Source organism: Saccopteryx leptura, chromosome 2 (assembly GCF_036850995.1).
Source record: "Saccopteryx leptura isolate mSacLep1 chromosome 2, mSacLep1_pri_phased_curated, whole genome shotgun sequence".
Classification (NCBI taxonomy): Eukaryota; Metazoa; Chordata; class Mammalia; order Chiroptera; family Emballonuridae; genus Saccopteryx; species Saccopteryx leptura.
The window spans coordinates 148,517,996-148,537,397 of record NC_089504.1 but is presented as its reverse complement, the minus strand read 5'-3'; the positions used below and the strand labels follow the sequence as shown (position 1 = coordinate 148,537,397).

General features: G+C 41.1%; 1 protein-coding gene across 3 annotated transcripts in view; it reads right to left on the bottom strand.

The window, feature by feature from the left end:
* Window positions 1-19,402, bottom strand: part of PCED1B (PC-esterase domain containing 1B) — a 155,198-nt gene that overhangs the window by 122,212 nt on the left and 13,584 nt on the right. For all 3 annotated transcript variants that reach the window (XR_010749256.1, XM_066369036.1, XM_066369037.1), the window contains exons 2-3: window positions 10,698-10,768; window positions 8,793-8,868 (exon numbers count right to left, since the gene is read on the bottom strand). The gene's annotated coding sequence lies outside the window, so the exon portion shown is untranslated. The remainder of the gene's footprint in view (window positions 1-8,792; window positions 8,869-10,697; window positions 10,769-19,402) is intronic.

The following is a 19,402-nucleotide window of genomic DNA, read 5'->3' as shown; positions in this document are numbered from 1 at the left end:
GTGAACTTATATAAGTCAAACTTCAAAGAACAGCACACATTCTTTCATGCTGCTTTTGAACTGAAGAGCTCCAGCCTTTGGTGCTCTAACCTCACGTTTCCCTGCATCTGTAGCCTGCGACATCAAGCTTCACGCTGGACCGAGCTCTGCTAAGTGTCGGTTGGTAACTGACTTAGCAGGGAAGGAGGGCCTAATCAATAATAACCTGAAAGATAACAGTAGTTTGATCTGAAGCCTAAGCTCATGTTTCGGTGATCAAAGCAGCTTCTTCTGGAGCCTCAGCCCCTATCACTGATCATGCTGCAAAATGGTTCCTCAGAAGGCTTCTGAAACATTTCTCACTTGAAGTTCAAGGTAAGACTGCTTCTTCTGCATCTATGGTCTCTATCATGAAATAAGGAAGGGTGTCACGGAATATTCCTTTGTGGGTCTTAAAAGTTTTGTCCTCACAGTAATATATTTTTTTAAATGTTTATTTATTGATTTTAGAGAGAGAAGAAAGGAGGGAGAGAGACAGGAACATCAGTTTTTTCCTGTATGTACTCTGACCGAGACGGAACCAGCAACCTCTGTGCTTCGGGATGATGCTCTAATCAACTGAGCTATGCAGCCAGGGCTTCCCAGTAATAGTCTAAGTTCCTTGCGCAGCAGAGATATCATATTTTGTTAGTTATTTTGGGCTGGCCCCTGTGCTAAACCCATTGTCCTTGCCCACCACAAATTGTTATTGAACACTCACTCCCTGGGTGAAATATACCTGTAAGTCAAACTAATTGGTTGACTGAATGACTATTGATTACATAAATTTTTTTTTGAAGTAGGTCTTATTTTAACATCTGTACTTTCCTCTTCATTAACAACCATGTCTGCAAAACTCACATTATACTGTGATAAGGTACCAAAGAATTGCAAAAATTAATATTTTAGCAGGAAGAGTCGGGTTTCTTGTCCTCTCTTTTCTGTAGAGAGTGCGGGGAGAGGAATGTGAAGGTTTCCTGGCTTGCAGGAAACAGTTTCCATACTGTGTAGGAAACCCCCTTTTACTAGGAAGCTTAAAGGGCATTTTATAATTTGGGCTAAGCATACAGACAGATTTTGTAAATATAATTTTTATACTTGTGTGTGATTTGCACCAGCTCAGGATGGACGACATCATTGTGTTGTAAATAGAGAGATTTTGTGCTGAATTTTGAGTGGAAGTAGAGAGGAAACTTGGATTCCTTCCCCCCCTCCCCCCTCCCCCCATCCCCGCACCTGTGAGGAGGAGGATAAACACCTAGCCAGGTGCAGGGGAAGGGAAGAAAGATTAAGCAGGCCCCTTTCCTCTCCTTTCTTTCTTTCTTTCTTTAATGGGCCATTCACAAATGCTATCCCCTGGCCATGTAGGCTCCCCCTCCCATCCTGAAGGTGTTTAGTTGATGTATACACCTCTAGACCAGGGGGAGTCAACCTTTTTATACCTACCGCCCACTTTTGTATCTCTGTTAGTAGTAAAATTTTCTAACCGTCCACCGGTTCCACAGTAATGGTGATTTATAAAGTAGGGAAGTAACTTTACTTTATAAAATTTATAGAGCAGAGTATCAGCAAGTTAAAGCATATAATAATAATTACATAGCAAGTACTTTATGTCGGATGTTCGCTGAATTTGGCAGAATAAATCTTTATAAAACAACTTACTATAGTTAAATCTATCTTTTTATTTATACTTTGGTTGCTCTGCTACCGCCCACCATGAAAGCTGGAACGCCTTCTAGTGGGCGGTAGGTACCAGGTTGACTACCACTGGTCTAGACAAAGGGATGGCAGATGAACACTGAAAGATTTAGGAATGTCATTTAATATGTAAAACAACATTTTTTGCTATTGTGTTACCTTATAAGTTTTAATATGTAGGAATATTTCTTATAAATCTTATAGACAAATGTTATAAGCTTGCTAATGATTGTGTCATCATCCTCTTCTCCTCCTTTCCCCGTCAACCTGTGTGTGATCAAAGGTATATAACCTGTTTCAGGGCTATAGTCAGTGTGCATGATTTGGGTCAGATATACTCCTTGTTTGTCATGTGCAGCCAGCTTATTAATAAATCTCCTCCTTTTAATAAAACTCCTTAAAAATTCATTGGACTTGATGTCTCTATGTAAACCTGGCAGGACAGTACTATACAGCAATACACTCTAAACCCAATGTTTTTGTTTTTAATTTCAAAGTGGGGACAGAAGAAGTGATGTTGGTTGTCCTCTAGATTAGTGATTTATATGACTAACTGACCATTTATTTATCCTCCTTTGTTCATCTACTTAAAATGAAATTTTCTTTTTAGTTTGTAAAATAAACATAAATAAAATTTATCATTTTATCTCGCCCCTTCTTTTTTTAAGCAAGAGAGAGAGAGAGACAGGAAGAGAGAGAGATAAAAACATCAACTTGTAGTTGCAGCACTTTAGTTGTTCATTACATGTTTTGATTCAGGAGCTCAGGCTGAGCCAGTGACCGTTTGCTCAAACCAGCGACCTTGGGCTTCAAGCCAACAACCTTTGGATTCAAGCCAGAGACCATAGGATCATGTCAATGATCCCATGCTCAAGCTGGTAACCCCACACTCAAACTGGTGAGCTTGAACTCAAGCCAGTGACCTTGGGGTTTCAAACCTGGGACCTTAGCATCCTAGGTCAATGTGCTATCCACTACACCACCACTGGTCAAGCTTATCACTTATTTATTTATTTATTTAATATGGAAAAACATATAGTCTTGAGAAAATACTCAGATATTTGTGGGCTTTCCATCCTAACCATTTTTAAGTGTACAGTTGAGAGGTATTAAATATATTGTTCCAGTAGAGCTTGAGCTCTACATCAATCAGTCATCTTTGATTCGATTTCCCTGTGCAGTGGGACACTCCTGCTTAACAGCAGGGCTGGCAGCCTCTTTGAGACTGCTCTTGAGGTGGGTTTGAGGATTCTAGTTATTGGTACCCAGACCAATTGCCACTGGAGGAAAGACACAACCGACACACAAGTTAGTTACAAGAATCACACAGGCAGTTTATTACTCACAAATCCTTACGGCGTGCCTGGGTACAGCTTAAGGGGGCCCCTTCAGCATGCTCCCCCTGGCTGTCCTTGTTCAGAGCAGCTCCACATTCAGTGTTGGAATCTGGGCGACTACCGGGCAGTGGGACCCCTCGGCTTTAGTATCTTTTTCTGGCATATGCCTTCTAACAGGTATTAATCTACGAGATTATCACATCAAACCACTTTTTTGGGGAGTTCTCACAGGGAGCCCTTTTTATGTTAATCTACAGAGTTGTCACATCAAACCACTTTTTATTTATATTTATATAACTGCACACACACACACTAACGGGGCCCTGTGTGAAAGGCTTAGTCTGCCTATCATATCTGTATATACTAGATTAGTTCCCACCCAGAGGGCATACGTATCCTTATTTACTTACCTTAATGGCTTTTAATATTATATCCTAACTTATTTCTATATATCTTCTATATTTTTCTATATTTCTATATATTTAATTACTATGATATTATATTATTGTAACATATATATATATAATTGTGCAACCATCCCTAACCTTCATCCACAGAACTCTTTTCATCTTGTAAAACTGAAACTCTTTACTCATTAAACAATAACTCTTTACCCCAGGCCCCCTGCCACAAATCCCTGGCAACCACAATTCTACTTTTGGTCTCTATGATTTTGACTACTCTAAGTACCTCATATACAGGAAATCACACAGTGCTTGATTTTTTGTGACTGCACATATAACATCTTCAAGGTTAATCCATGTGGTAGTATATGTTGGAATGTCTTCCTTTTTAAGGTTGAATAATATTTCATTGTATATAAACCGCACATTTTGCTTATCCATTCATCTGTTGGTGGACACCTGGGTTGCTTCTATGTTATAGCTCTTGTGAATCACGCTGCTATAAACATGAGTGTATGTTCATTTACTTTTCATTTCAGCAGAAGCCCACAGTAATGTTTCATTTAGAGACATGAACAGCATAGGAGGAATGGGAAAAGCAAGAGGACTCATGAGTGACCTCCGCCACTAACAAACATCTAACAAGCCATCTATTTTGGCCTTAAGTGGAAAAATAAAGTTGAATCTCCATTTCACTAGATTAAAAATCACTGAAGGGTTTGATACACTGCCCAAATCTCAATATGTTTTAGAGTCATAATGATGCTCGCTACAGGAATATTAGAGATCCCCAGGCTTGTGGTTGCCATTCTTAGTTGCATATCAAGTCATCTGCAGCTCTAAAAAATGCTGAAGCACACATCCCATTGCCGTCCTAGAGAGCCTGATCTACCCAGCCTGTGTGGGCACTGTGTTTTCTTTTTTAATTTTTTAGGTAGTTTTAATGTGCAGCCAAGGTTGAGAATCTCTTATATAGCTTAACCCTCCTCTCTTCATTCTCATTTAGAGAGAGAAAAAGGAAATGACTTGCTGAAAGTGCCACAGATAATGGTAAAAAATTGCAAACAAAGATTTTAAAATCCCAAATGAATACTCTAAACTTCCTGAAACCTCATTTATTTATTATTAATTCTGAAACTTCTTTTTACAGTATTTTGCCTCTAATTCTGTTCTTTGGAAAGTGCAAAAGTAAAGTATTATCACATAGGCAATTTTTATTTGAACTTGACTGATTTAAATTGAGATCAAAGGCATGCTGGGAAGTGTATTTTAGTTTTCATTTCAACATCTGAATCATGATTAAACCAAATTTGAAAGAATTCTACCTGTAATCAGAATCTGCCAAAGGAAGACAGTCTGTGTGAGCCCTGAGATGGTAAACACTTCTAAAATTAAATAGAGTAATCAGAGGCATAAAATTTAAAGAAGAGAAGGAAACTGAAATGAAGTAATAGAACTGATTCTAAAGATGATTTCATTTCATTGTACAAGTCAAGTAATGTTAACCAAAAAGGATATGCAAATGGAAAATATTAACATGTGAAAATATCCTTAGTCCCTTCCACTGACAGACGCAGCATGGAGACTCCTTTGCCTTATGACATCGGGCACAGGCATTCACCAGTCCGAACTCTGGGAATCTTTCATGGATATGAATCAGTAATGAAGAATATCAAGGCTGACATCACCCTCCTCCTCCCACTGACTCAAAACAAAGAATTAGAGTACGTGGTTTAAGGAAATTTTGTTTTGAGGAGATTAAGCAAGAAAATCAGAACTTCAAGGGATTCATTTGAAGATACACCCCTGTAGCCCGGCCACATGTAATATTCACAACATTAAGTACTTGTTTTCTGTATTAATGCGGGCTCATCTGACAGAAACGAAATCAAATTCATTTGAGCTGGAAATAGTTTCAAGTGTCCTATATCCGAACCAGAGCTACTAGAGGGTAGTTTGAGGGGAGAGAGGGAAGGGTGTGGACAGCAGTAGCCCGGAGTCACATCCCTCCACTTCATGACCAAGAAGAAGGAAACCTTCCTCGGAGCTCCTAGGAGCACTTAGAAAAATCCTGGAGAAGGATTCAGACTGTCCTCTTTTTAATTCAGGTGAGCATCTCTGGTAACTGGAAGGGGCTTTGTTAACAATAAGAAAAAGGAAGAAGTGCCTGGCAGAAAATGAAAAATAGCCACGACGAGTCTACATAATAAATAGGCGTTTCTAAAATATACTTTTATTTTAATTTTCATCATAAAATTTTTAAAAAATTTAAATAGGTTTCCACTGAAAGAATTCCAGTTGATAACACTGTAACCATTGGAGATTGTTTTATTGTTCCTCTATCCCATTTATCACTATTTTAATTATTATATATACTTATGTATGATCATTTCATTATTGCTTGTCTGTTTAACTGGAATGTAAACTCCATGAGGGCAGGGACTACAAGTGTTTTTATTCACCAAGATTTCCTCAGCATCTAGAACATTCTTGGCATATAATTTGCATCCAAACATTTTGTGAGTGATTAAATGAAAAATCAACTCAGCCTCGTTCCTAGATTCAATACAGGGGTGGGCAGAAGTAAGTTTACAGTTGTCAGTGTGTGAAACAGTTTATTCTCGTATTATTTATTAATTATTGTATTAGTTATTGTATAACAACTTCAAACCTACTTTTGCATAACCCTGTATAAGTCAGTACCAGCTGATTTCAAAGTTAAAGAATAAGTTAAGAAAGATTGACAGAAAGAAAAAGGAACTGAGATGAATGCAAGAAAAAGTTTCAAAGTTCTAGCTAATTCTGAAAATTTAAAAGTTTATAGAAAAAAATTGACATTTATAATATGTGAAGGACAGCTCTAAACTTAAGAAACTTACTACCTATCACTCTATCTTTTTGACTCAATTTTGAATTGGAAATATCATAAAGCCAGACATCCAGATAGATGCCCTCTTTGGGCTGTGTTTAGTGGAACAACATCTTAATGAAAACACACTACAGTGAGCCCTCCTGTAACATCATTGACAAATCCTTGCAACTGCAGTGAAACAATGCACAATGAAGCCGATTTTGCCAAAGGGTCACTGATATAAAAAGAGGTAAGTTCCTACAGCCTTGCATCAACGTTACAACAGAACGACCCTGGAGAAATGACATTGAGGACCTGCTGTACTTGAGTACTTCACTTTGCTAACACTCATGGCCTTCCAAAGACCTCAAGTGCACATGCTCTTGTCCTAGTATACACTTTAATATAGTACAACTGTGAGTTTCTGTTCATTAAACCTGCAGCTCCCCTCGACCAGGTGCTCCCTGTGCCTGAGCCGGGGCAGCTCACTGAGATGGTGGGAGGAGGTCAGCAGCAGTTACCTAGGGGGTTCATGGGGCACCCCCTTCCCAGCAAAGGTTCTCAACCCACAGAAAGACACAGGTCTGGGGGAGAAGGGGCCATGGAGAGGAGGCTGAGGAACCGGGGTGCCGAAGAGTGTGTGTTTACGGTGGGGGAGTGCAGTTCTACCTGGACGGCAAGCGGGGCCTGAGAAACCAGACGGTTGAAGGAGAGAGAAAAGAAGCATGCTCTGACAGGAGGGGTCATTTTTCCTTTAAACTTTTCCTAGAACAGGTGGACACCAGGGAGCTGATGGTGGGGGCCCTATAGGAAGTGGAAACTTCTGCAAGGTCGAGGGGAGGTGGCCCTGTGATACTGTGATTTATAACAAGAAATATATATTTGGCTTTCATCCCCAGTCCCTGACTCAGGGCTCCTAAAACTCTGGTGAATTCCTGTGGAAAGGGGACTAGGAGCACCTGTTTAAAAATCCTCTTTTTTAATTTATTTATTATTTTTATTACAGAGACAGAGATAGAGTCAGAGAGAGGGATAGATAGGAACAGACAGACAGGAACAGAGAGAGGGGAGAAGCATCAATCATCAGTTTTTCGTTTTGACATTTTAGTTGTTCATTGATTGCTTTCTCATATGTGCCTTGATCGCGGGCCTTCAGCAGATTGAATAACCCCTTGCTCGAGCCAGCGACCTTGGGTCCAAGCTGGTGAGCTTTGCTCAAACCAGATGAACCCGCGCTCAAGCTGGAGACCTTGGGGTCTCGAACCTGGGTCCTCTACATCCCAGTTCGATGCTCTATCCACTGCGCCACTGCCTGATCAGGCTTGGAGCATCTGTTTTAAAGAGGCGACTCTGGGTGGCTCCTGGATGAGGCAGGGCACTAGAAAGACCAATTCATGATTCGGATCTTGGAATGTTTAGCCCCACCTTCCATTCTCTGGGGAGGGGAGAGGGCCTGGATATAGAGTGAACAACTGAATAATTATTCTGCTTATGTTAGAAAGCCTCTATCAAGTCTGGAAGTACAGGGTGAGGGCGGGGGTGGAGCGCTGCCATGCAGGTGAACATGCGGAGATGTGGAGTATGCAGAGTCGGGGGGGGGGGGGCATGGAAGCTCTGCCCGCTTCCTGTGCTTTGCCCTCTGCCTCACTTCCCTTTGGCTGTCCCTGAGTTGTATCCTTTTATTATAAACCAATAATCTGACAAGTAAAATGTCACTCTGATTTCTATGAGCTGCTTTACCAAATTTAACAAACCCAAGGAGGGGTAGTTGCCACCTGCAGTCTACAGTCAGTGGGTCGGAAGCCCAGTGACAACAGGGCCTGTTGGCATCTGGAATGCTGGCGGGAGGCTGTTTTACAAGACTGAGCCATTAACAGTGGGACCTGATGCTATCTCCAGGAGCTGTTGAATTGTAAAATGCCCAGCAGGTGTTGGAGAATTGGTTGGGAGTATGGAGAACCCTGTCCCATGTCACAATTGCTTCGAGAATCATCTTAGAATCCCTCTGAGAATGGAGAAGAGACTCATAAAGAGGGGGCATGCAGCAAGTGGCCCCTGTGAATCCCTGGTAGGGGCTCTGTGCCTCTGCTCGGAGGCCTGGGATGACAGTCCACACAGACACAGGTGAGTTTCAGAGCCAGTGGTTTGCTGATGCCTTGTGAATTCGCCTGACCTTGAGCCCCAGTTGAGCAGGCTGGCCAGAGTACTTTTCCATACACACCGCACCCACTTTCCTTCCCTCTATGCGTCGCCCCGCCCCAACCAGGGCTTAAGTTTATCTTAAACACAAGGATTACCTCGCCATTAATTATTTAATTCCATAAATAGGAAAGAAGATGCAATAAGGAGAAATGTGAGGACTGTGTCCAATAAAACAGTTCCTGATTTTAGAAAGAGAAAATGGAAAGCACCAACTCTTCTATGTCAGCAATAACGTGGTCTTTGGGGGTTCTTGGGGCAAAGCAGAAAGAGCTTTGTAGTTACCTTGTAGCAATGGGTCTGGCACACACGGCTGGGAGGCTGTGGGTGGGCTGTTCACACTTTTGTCCTCTTTCTTCTTCTGTAAAAGAATGACAGGACATTTAAGTTCTCTTCCAAAATTGCTTTTCCACTTTTCATATAAGTTTTTCAAGTACATATGGTAAAACTAGCTAACTGCATCATTATTAGTATATTTTTCTACACTTTATGGGAAGATATAGAAAGTACTTTCCAATACTGATGAGAAAATAAAAGCACCCTGGACAGTCCCTTCGCAGTAAGTGTCAGCTCAGGGGGCGTCCCGAGAGACCCCAGCGCTCTGTCACTCTTCCGATGACGCATGCTCCCTTCTCTTTCCCCTGTGACATCTTTTCTTTCGGGAGCAGTTTTTTTACTTTTTTTTTTTATTATTCATTTTTTATAGAGAGGAGAGGGAGAGACAGATAGAGAGGAGAGACAGAGAGAGAGAGGAGAGACAGAGAGAGAGGAGAGACAGAGAGAGAGGAGAGACAGAGAGAGAGAAGGGGGAGGAGCTGGAAGCATCAACTCCCATATGTGCCTTGACCAGGCAGGCCCAGGGTTTTGAACCGGCGACCTCAGTGTTTCCAGGTCGACGCTTTATCCACTGCGCCACCACAGGTCAGGCCTCGGGAGCAGTTTTAAAGCTGATTCTCACTAGAACCTTTTTTAAAGGGGCAAATATTTTCCCCACAAAAATTCAGTCAGGATTTACTAAATGACAGTTTTGGGTAAAGCATTGACAAAATAAATTTTAAAATTCAGTTCTGAGCAATGGTTTCCACTCCCTTTTCATATAATCAACATGTGTGTGGCCATATGTTCCCGGGTCTCCCTTACTTCAGGCTCTAGGCCCCTCTTATCAAGTCTATCCCACCAACTCCACATGCACAACACTGCATACTCTTCCCCTAAAATACTGTCTCCACTCTCCAGTGTGTGTACTGACTGCAAGATAAAATCTAAGGCCTTAACCCAACCCTACCTCAGCAGCCCAGCTACCACGACCGCTCCCACAGTCTGTGGCCCAGCCTCAGGAAGATTCCCTGTTCTAGGCTCATCCCAGACCCTTCCCACTGTGCTCATTCTCCTCACTGATTTGGAACGTCTTTCCACCTTCTTTCTGGCTATCTGAATGCTATCGGTCTTTCAAAACTCAGCCCAAACGCCCTCCCTCTGGAGAGCTTTCCTGACCTCTGTCTGCATCTCGCAGGGTGCTATCCTACTGTGTATAACCCACTGGCTAGCACAGTGAAGGGCATGAACATGTTAGACTTGGAGGTCTTCCCTCAGGGGGCTGGGACTGCCTTATAGGGCTGAGTCCACTTTTGGCCAGAAAAAGTTTTGTTCCCTTTAAAACAGGTGACACAGAAGTCACAGTACAAAGGTGGCCCCCTGACTACTGACTAGTTGCAATAGAACAAAACTGCGAGATGTGGGGTAAGCGGCTTCCAGAGGAAGGGCAGAGGCCCCTCCCTCATCAGGTGTGCTCTTCTGAGTGCTGTCTGTGTCTCTCTGCTGCCTCCACCCTCCAAGAAATCTTTATAAAGTCATGTTAATTCCCTGAGGCCCAGAGGTATGGCTACCTGGGTTTTTGCCTCCAGGGCCTAACAGAACTTAACTTGAATCCCTACCTCAGTGGGCCAAAGTGCCCCACAGAGTGAGTCAAGTTCATGCGAACAATTCTCCAAGTTGGTTATTATTATTTCCATTTTACAAAAAAGAAAACCTTTTATGTCATAAGGCTGGCTTCCTTTCCCCAAGTCACACAGCCGGTGAGTGGCAAAGATGAGCCCAATAACTCTTTCCATTTTCATGTTGTTCGGTTAATCTACGGGAAGAGCCTTAGCCAAGCCTTCCTTACCACGAGACCAGAGGAGGGACACTCACATGCGTGGGAAGCAGTCATCAACACTCCTCTGTTTTCTCACATGGCGCCTCTGGGATCTTAGGTCTCTCTGCTCATTATCTGAAATATAAAAATGGCAAAAGTTAAATTATTCATTTTCCACCACCCTAATGAGGGGATTAACTGCCATGTGAAACAAAAGGAAACAGTCTGACCTTCAGGCTGTCAGGAAGTGATAATTAACTAATACCTCAAGTCAGTTTAAATGGACAAATGCGAGTGTTTTACTGATCTTGACACAGACGGGCTCTCAGGATCCCCAGTTGAAGTCACAAAATGGAGCAATGACAATGAGAAAATAAATGTGCTAAAAGTAATCAAGTCTTCTTAATTATGTTCATAGGGGCTCTTGCAGAGTTTCCAAAACTCTTTGGACTTCCCTGACCTCAGAGTTTTGAGTGTGGGTGGAGGGAGGGCTGCACTGGCAGGGAGGGTGGCGGGAGGGGGGCTGAGGGGGGGACTGTGGGTGGGGGGTTGTGGAGGGGGATGGAGGGGGGAGGTGGTAGGGGGGGAAGGAGTCAATTCAGTCTCTGAGGAGCATCAGGAGAGTCAAGACTAACTTGGAGACTTGTTAATCACAGCTTCAAGACTAACTGGTGGGGGCCCTGGCTGGTTGGCTCAGCGGTAGAGCGTTGGCCTGGCATGCGGGGGACCCGGGTTCAATTCCCGGCCAGGGCACATAGGAGAAGCGCCCATCTGCCTCTCCACCCCCACCCCCTCCTTCCTCTCTGTCCCTCTCTTCCCATCCCGCAGCCAAGGCTCCATTGGAGCAAAGATGGCCTGGGCGCTGGGGATGGCTCCTTGGCCTCTGCCCCAGGCGCTAGAGTGGCTCTGGTCTCGGCAGAGCGACGCCCCAGAGGGGGAGAGCATCCCCCTGGTGGGCAGAGCTTCGCCCCTGGTGGGCGTGCCGGGTGGATCCCAGTCGGGCGCATGCGGGAGTCTGTCTGACTGTCTCTTCCCGTTTCCAGCATCAGAAAAATACAAAAAAAAACAAAAACAAAAAACCTAACTGGTGGATTTTTCATTAATTGGCTGGTTGGTTTGACCACACGTTACTGTGGGAAAGATTCACAGAACCATTCCGCTGTATGGCATGTAAACACAGCCTTCTAATCTAGAGCTTTGCTATTAAAAATGGTCATAAATAGCTGCGAATTACTACTGTTGTGCAACTCGTGACTTCACCGTGGCTTCTGGCAGAGCAGATGGGAGCTGCGTTCCAGGCAGTGCCGCTGCCCGCAGCTTTTCCTCAGCACTTAATGAGTGCGGTGTGGTAGGTGCCACACAGATGACAAAGTGGCATCCTCCTTGCCCTGCTCTGTTCCACAGTAACACATTTTTCAAAAAGCCATTGAGCCTTGAAAGCCTCTCACACACACTGTATGATATATAAATATATAACTTCCCAAAATATGGCAAAATGAGTCTCTATTAATAACCCAGAGTCCTGGGGATTCAGACAGTCCACTTCATCTGCCAAAAGTTCAGAATGTTTGCTGGGCACTTTGATTTTTTTTTTTAACTCTGTTCATGATTTGTTTCAGTACATTTCTTATTTAGATATTCTGCCCAGTATGTGTCAAACTTGATCTGTGACCTTACTAGAACACACCAGAGCATACAGGACAGGAATGGAAGGCCTTTAAAGCTATTGGGTCTTTAAAAATGATGCTTGCCAAATAGTTTCCATTCCTCTTGATCACAACACCCGTCACCTTTGCCATATATGCAGAGATTGCTAAAGAGAAAGTGTAGAAACTCCCTAAGTTACTTACATTGATAATAATGTTGCATTATTAACTATTTGTTGAACATTTACTATTGCCGGACACCATGCTTCTATGTGCCATTGCTGAGCCTCGCATCAACCCTACAAAATAGGTGTTCCTACTTCACAGACCAAGGCATGCCAGTGACTCTTGGGGCTGGAATTCAAATCCATGACTCTTTAGCTGGAGCCATACAAAACTGCTGGTAGGCAATCATGTCTTTCCAATAATGGCAACTTTATGGTTCGTCCAACTACTACAACACACTGGCCCTGAAAGGAACCCTAGAATCCCCTATGACATCACAAAGGCCACTTGTAGACTGGCAGTGTGCAGACTGGAAAATTGTCAATGCAGTTCTGGGCAGAGTGGTGGAGGGAAAAGGTAAAATAATCTAGTTTCTTTGCACCATTCACTATTATTATTATTACAAGACATGATGAAAACACCCACAAAAAATGGTAAAACACATCACAAATGTTTTAATTTACTTATATCACTTGATATATTGTATCTGAAAATCTCCATTTGTAACCATGCTCACCAGACTTTTTCTGAGCATTGAAATTGTTTCAAATGTTTCAAAGATAATGATGTTGAAATATGATTTGGGTAGACTACATGTTTTAATGAGCAGGTAGTCTATAAGTCTATAATATGGATACATTAGAAAGAAAATTTGGTAAGAACAATTTAGTTTCTTTGGAATTATCTGGGGGTCAATAGTGTAGTGGTTTTAGATAGAAGCTACTAACTATGACAAATTATTTCTGAGTTCTTTTCTTAGAAATAATGCATAATAAATCCAAACCTTTTAAATTCACAGTTTTTTCCACTGACGTAATTAGAATGGGAAATATTAAGGCAGCTTATAATAATTATCACAGTTAATACACTGCTCACAAAAATTAGGGGATATTTTATCGCTTCATGTTCATTTTGAAATATCTCCTAATTTTTGTGAGCAGTATATATGATGACTACTGAACATTAACATTAGATGACTACTGAACATTTAACATTAGATTGTTAAATGCATAATAATTAGGAAGATTTAATGTCACAAGTTTGAGTCAAAAGATAAATAAAAAGAACAGGGTCAATGCGTTTTAGAATAAGATTTCAGTCATGAGAAGAATCTCATTTTATTAGAGGGGAAACTGAGGTACAAGAAAGCCAAATAAACAACAGAAGGTATTCAAGTAACTGGTGACTAGCATTCAGTTCTCTTGACTCCCAGGTCAGTGTTTTCCCTGCTAAAATCATTGTTTGGTTCCAAGTAATTTTGTTCCTTTCTACTCCAATTTTTTTTCCTTTGGAGCCATCTGGAACATATAATAAAAGATGTACCCCACAAATTAATATATTAAAATAAACTCATTCTCCTAGGTGGTTATATTTAAGATGGGATAACTAGATTCTTCAGAATTATTGGAACAAGATGATCAAATAATAAGCAAAGTCAACTCCTATGGATTTATCACCAGAATCCAAAGTGTAATTGGCCTTTTCTTAAACCAGAAAAAAACTTATTTCTATCCTATCCTTTCTGGACTCTGTTTATCTCCTGTGTGGAAGGCATCACACTGCAGATACTGGAGGATTGTATGTGACTGTTTCTAACTCAATATTGTGAACAGGAATCTGAACCAATAGAAAGTTAATGATAGCTTTATTATATTATCTGTAAACCAAACAAAACAACCAAAGGAGAAAAGTACGCCAAATGAAAAATTTCTAAAATCTTTTTAGTAAAATGATAAACACATATAAGAAAAAGGAAAACAACTATATTGATTGATGGATGAATTAATGATTCGTCTGGTTTCTACATTAACAATGACTCATTCTGTAAAAACAAATATTTAGAAAATAAATGATACTATTGTACTAGGAAAGACAAATACATAATAAGCTAGAGAACCATATATGCTCAAAAAATTTTTTCTTTTATTTCCACATATAATTTTTGAGGGTTCTGTATATTACTCTTGCCTTCAATGACACAGAAAAGAGAAATAAAATGTTAATGGTAGCCTCTCAGAAAAAGCAGTCCTTTACACATGGAAATAATCTTTCTAAAACAGTATTTATGAATAGTCCTGTACTTGAGAATTTATATTAATATTCCCTCATGGCCTTAGATCAAATCTGTGAGAATGACCCCTTTTCTAAGGGAAGAGTTAAATATTGCACAGTAAGCCCTTTGGAGCCAGTGGGTTTGTATACTTACACCAGCATTGAAGTAAAAGTGCTATATGCCTGCTGTGTCTTCATCAGAAAGTCAGTTTTATGACTGGCATGAAATGGGTGTGAACTTGTGAACTTGCGGCCGATGTTGCGAGTGCCTGGATAGAATGAGAGGTTGTGTTGTTGGCTCAGAAAATTGCTTTCAAAATCCCTTTCAATTGCTTATACTGGCTCTTTAATTGTGACTTTCTGAATGTGGGTGGGCCATCACTAAGTCTTCTTTTCCAGGGCTAAGTAAAGGCTAATAATACTGCTTTTCTCTTTTCTTCTTGTTCTTCAAACAATGTTAGCAGAGCTCACAGAAATCCAAGGATAAATGGAAGTCCAGAAGGAATGGTAAAGGGAAAAGCAGGGGTTCTGAAAAGGTGATATCTGAATATCAGGCCCCAACATTCTCAAAATATTCATGGGAGGTAGAGAAAGAATATTTCTTCAAATTACATATAAGACACATATCCATTGAAATAAATGATCTAGTTAGCAGACACTGCACAGGTGCTAAGTAATGGTGGTGGAAACATAAGCCCTATTTTCAAGGCACTTATAATTTGATAGAAGAGTTGATATGGTGCGTGTGTGGAGTCCAGGGGACAGGGAAAGGCTCATCTCTAATGATAAGTAGCCCTTTTAGGCAGAATAAGTGGTCAGCCACTGAAACCATAGAAGGTACTCTGGGAAGGCTCCTCCTAAAATATATTCCAACTGATGCTAAAAATGGCCTCATGAATTGTTATTTCTTAGTATCTAATGTTGCCTTCCCACTGCAGTGCTTTTCTTAAATGTTACTGGGAAAGTCAGCAAACCAAGCTCTTGCTAGTATGGAAGGTTTTCAGGTCATTTTCTGCCCTCTCAGGAGACAGAAGGGCCGCTCCTCTCTGAGGCGCTGCGTGCCTGTGGGGACAGACACTTGTTAGGGGATTGTTGGTTGCTATGGGTCAAATCTCGCTGGAATTAGCTCAAATTAAAAAGAGGAATTAACTCTGAGGATAAAGCCAGCAATGTTACAGACGTCCAACAGCAGAAAACAAAGTCCAGATGGACTTCATAGCATCCAGAAATAGAAAGTCAGAAACCCAAGTTGGTTAGACACTGATTCTTTCTTTTTTCTTTCTTTCTTTCTTTTCTTTCTTTTCTTTTCTTTCTTTCTTTCTCTTTCTTTCTTTCTTTCTTTCTTTTCTTTTCTTTCTTTCGTTCTCTCTCTTTCTCTTTCTTTCTTTCCTTCCTTTCCTTCCCTCCCTCCCTCCCTCCCTCCTTCCTTCCTTCCTTCCTTCCTTCCTTCCTTCCTTCCTTCCTTCCTTCCTTCCTTTCCTTCTTTCTTTCTTTTTTTTATTTTTTATTCTTTCTCTTTTGACTCTTCTCCTTGTCTTTTAAAGCATGTCCAATTTCTTTTCTCTACAGACTTGGTTTCCTCGGATTATTTATAACTTTGTTCTCAAGTAACTATCGTTGTACTTGACTTTGGCGTGCCCGGTGCCAACCTCAGCCCCTCCTGGACGTGAGCTTTCAGCGGCAGTCCATGACCGCTGAATGTAGTTTCTGTAATTTGGCTCGAATTGTTGAGAGAGTCTGACGGTGGTCCATGAGTCTGCTCCTGGTCTGCCCAGAACAGGGTGACAAAGACATGGGGTAGGGTCAGGGCCACTGAAGCCTGCTGTTTATAGCAGAGATTGTGCGCAGCAGGAATTCTTGGAGAGAAGCGGAGAGAGGGCACAAATGTCTCAAAGCAGGTTAATTGCGATCCCAAACCACACAGGCTTTCTCTTCACGGTGTGACGGTGGGCAAGCCTTCCTTGTGGAGGAGCAGGAGCTCGTCTGCTGGGGAGTCATGGAAGCAGCAGTTTACTTTAGCAGTTTGTTAAATTTGTAGTAGGGGGTGAAGAAGATTGGAGAACCAGAAACCAAATTTTTATCCATGCTCCAAACTACCCTACTTTGCTTTGTGCCAGGCCTTTGGGTAAACTGAGGAGCGATAGCTAGATATTGAGGTACTTTTTATTTATTTAATTAGCCTTCGTAAACACCTACTCTGCCCTACGCCACATAAGTAGAGGAGTCTTGCATACACCAAAAATTACATTGTTAATGGCTCTATACAGTCTGTGTTTGTTGGCTTTCCCCTGAATGCAATCTAGATTTCACCAGTGCAAAGTTCCTAAAATAATCTTGGAATTAATTGTTCCTAAAAATTTCTATGAGCAGAGTATTAATAAATTTAGATACATAAACAGTCATCATTCCTGGCTCTGAAAACTAAGTTCAGTCCAGTGCCTGGAAAGAAAAACTAAGCAGAAAGACTAAAATTAACATTATATTATCAGTCTCACTTTCCCTTCCCTACTTATGCATGGCTTTAACATGAGCCTCCAATCGTGATGAAACTTACTATGTTTGCTACAGTCAGCTGTTTATGTATGTTTTGATTTTTAAAAATCTAGTGAAAAGGAGCTATAAGAAGCAGGAAGAAGGTTGTCATTTCAGAAGTTGACATTAAACTATGTATTTTGAGGAATGTTTTTCCTACAGGCACATTTACCTTTATAAACATGAGTTATTTTATTTTATTTTATTTTTTATTTTTTATTTTTTTGTATTTTTCTGAAGCTGGAAACGGGGAGGCAGTCAGACAGACTCCCGCATGCGCCCGACCGGGATCCACCCGGCATGCCCACCAGGGGGCGATACTCTGCCCATTTGGGGCGTCGCTCTGTTGCAACCAGAGCCAGTCTAGCGCCTGAGGCAGAGGCCACAGAGCCATCCCCAGCACCCCGGCCATCCTTGCTCCAATGGAGCCTTGGCTGCGGGAGGGGAAGAGAGAGACAGAGAGGAAGGAGAGGGGGAGGGGTGGAGAAGCAGATGGGCGCTTCTCCTGTGTGCCCTGGCCGGGAATCGAACCCCGGACTTCCACACGCCAGGCCGACGCTCTACCACTGAGCCAACCAGCCAGGGCCACATGAGTTATTTTAAGTATTTTTAGTTAATACAGATAATCAGAGGATTAAAGTAGGCACAAGGGAATTGAGTTCACTGTATGGTGTGTAAATGTTGGCAAACCTCTTTCCTCCCTTTATCCTTACTTCTTTGTCTTTTTTGGCTTATCCATAAAAGGGAATCAACTAAGGGCTGACTATTAATGCTCTTTGAAAACAGCAAAACACCATTCAGTAAGTGTTCGAATTTGACAGAGTAAATTCAGTACTTTATTGAAAACTCAGTATTATTGCCTGACCTCAAAACTGAAGTTGTTTAACACAAACTTACAACCTATTTCTGGTGACTACTTAATCAAAATTTGATCTAAAATATATTTAAACTAGCACACTTTACTTACATAGTGGCTGTGTTGCAAGTTTATTTCCTAAGAAAATGCAGAGAGGGAAAAAAACCCCACTGGAAATGGATATTTATAAATTATTATTGACTGTACAAAACAATAATTGTAATGTTCTCTGTAGTATAAAAGCTACTATGTAGAACTACCAGGCAGAGGAAGAAGAACACAAAAATCATGACTTAAACAGTAAAAAAGGTTTCAGGGTCAAAGAATATCAGAGAAGCGGTAAAAATAATAATTTGCATAATTCTGTAATAAGTCAAGGATATACAATGTAATCTCTAGGATAACTACTATCAGAATAGAAACATAATTTGCAAATTGTTAAATAAAAACATTACATAATAAAAATTATAATAATCTAAAAGAGGCAAAAAGAGAAAAAAAGTAACACAGAAAAAAGGAATATAGCTTGACCACACAGTGGCACAGTGGAAAGAGTGTCACACTGGGATGCAGAGGACACAAGTTCAAGGCCCCAAGGTCGCTGGCTTGAGCATGGGCTCATCTGGCTTGAGCGTGAAGTCACTGGCTTGAGTGTAGGATCACAGACATGATCCTCATGGTTGCTGGTTGAGTCCTAAGGTCACTGCCTTGAAGACCAAGGTTGCTGGCTTGAGCCTAAGGTTGCTGGGTTGAGCAAGGGGTCACTCGCTCTGCTGCAGCCCCCGGTCAAGGCACATATGAGAAAGCAATCGATGAACAACTAAGGTGCCACAATGCTCCCTTCCTGCCTGTCGGTCCCTATCTATCCGTCTCTCTTTCTCTCTCTCTATGTCTCTGTCTCCCTAGCTAAAAAAAAAAAAAAAAAAAGAATATAAAAGAGAGGAGCCTAAAAAAAACTGAAAATAAGATGGTAGCCAGAAACTCAACTATGTAATTATATTAAATACAGTGAACTAAAAGACTATGATTGTCAGACTAGATGAAAACAAACCCAACTATTGAATATATGCTTTAACTATAATGATAAAGAAATACTTAATGTAAAAGGGAAGACAAACCATGTGAACACTAACAACAACAAAAAAGCTGGTGTAACCCTACCAAGATCAATCAGGCAACATAAACTTAAGGCAAGAAATATTACTAGAGATAAAGAGAGGAAGTTCATAATTATAAATGTGATAATCTAATAATAAGATATTATAATCCTACATCTCTATGCATCCAACAGCATTGTTTCAAAATAAACTAAACAAAAAAATGGACAGAAATAAAGGAAAAATGTACAAGTCAACAATCACTATGGGAGTCAGTAACATATCTTTCTCAATAGCTGGTAGAACAAGTAATAAAAAAGAAAAGGATATATAAGATATAAACAGCACAATTA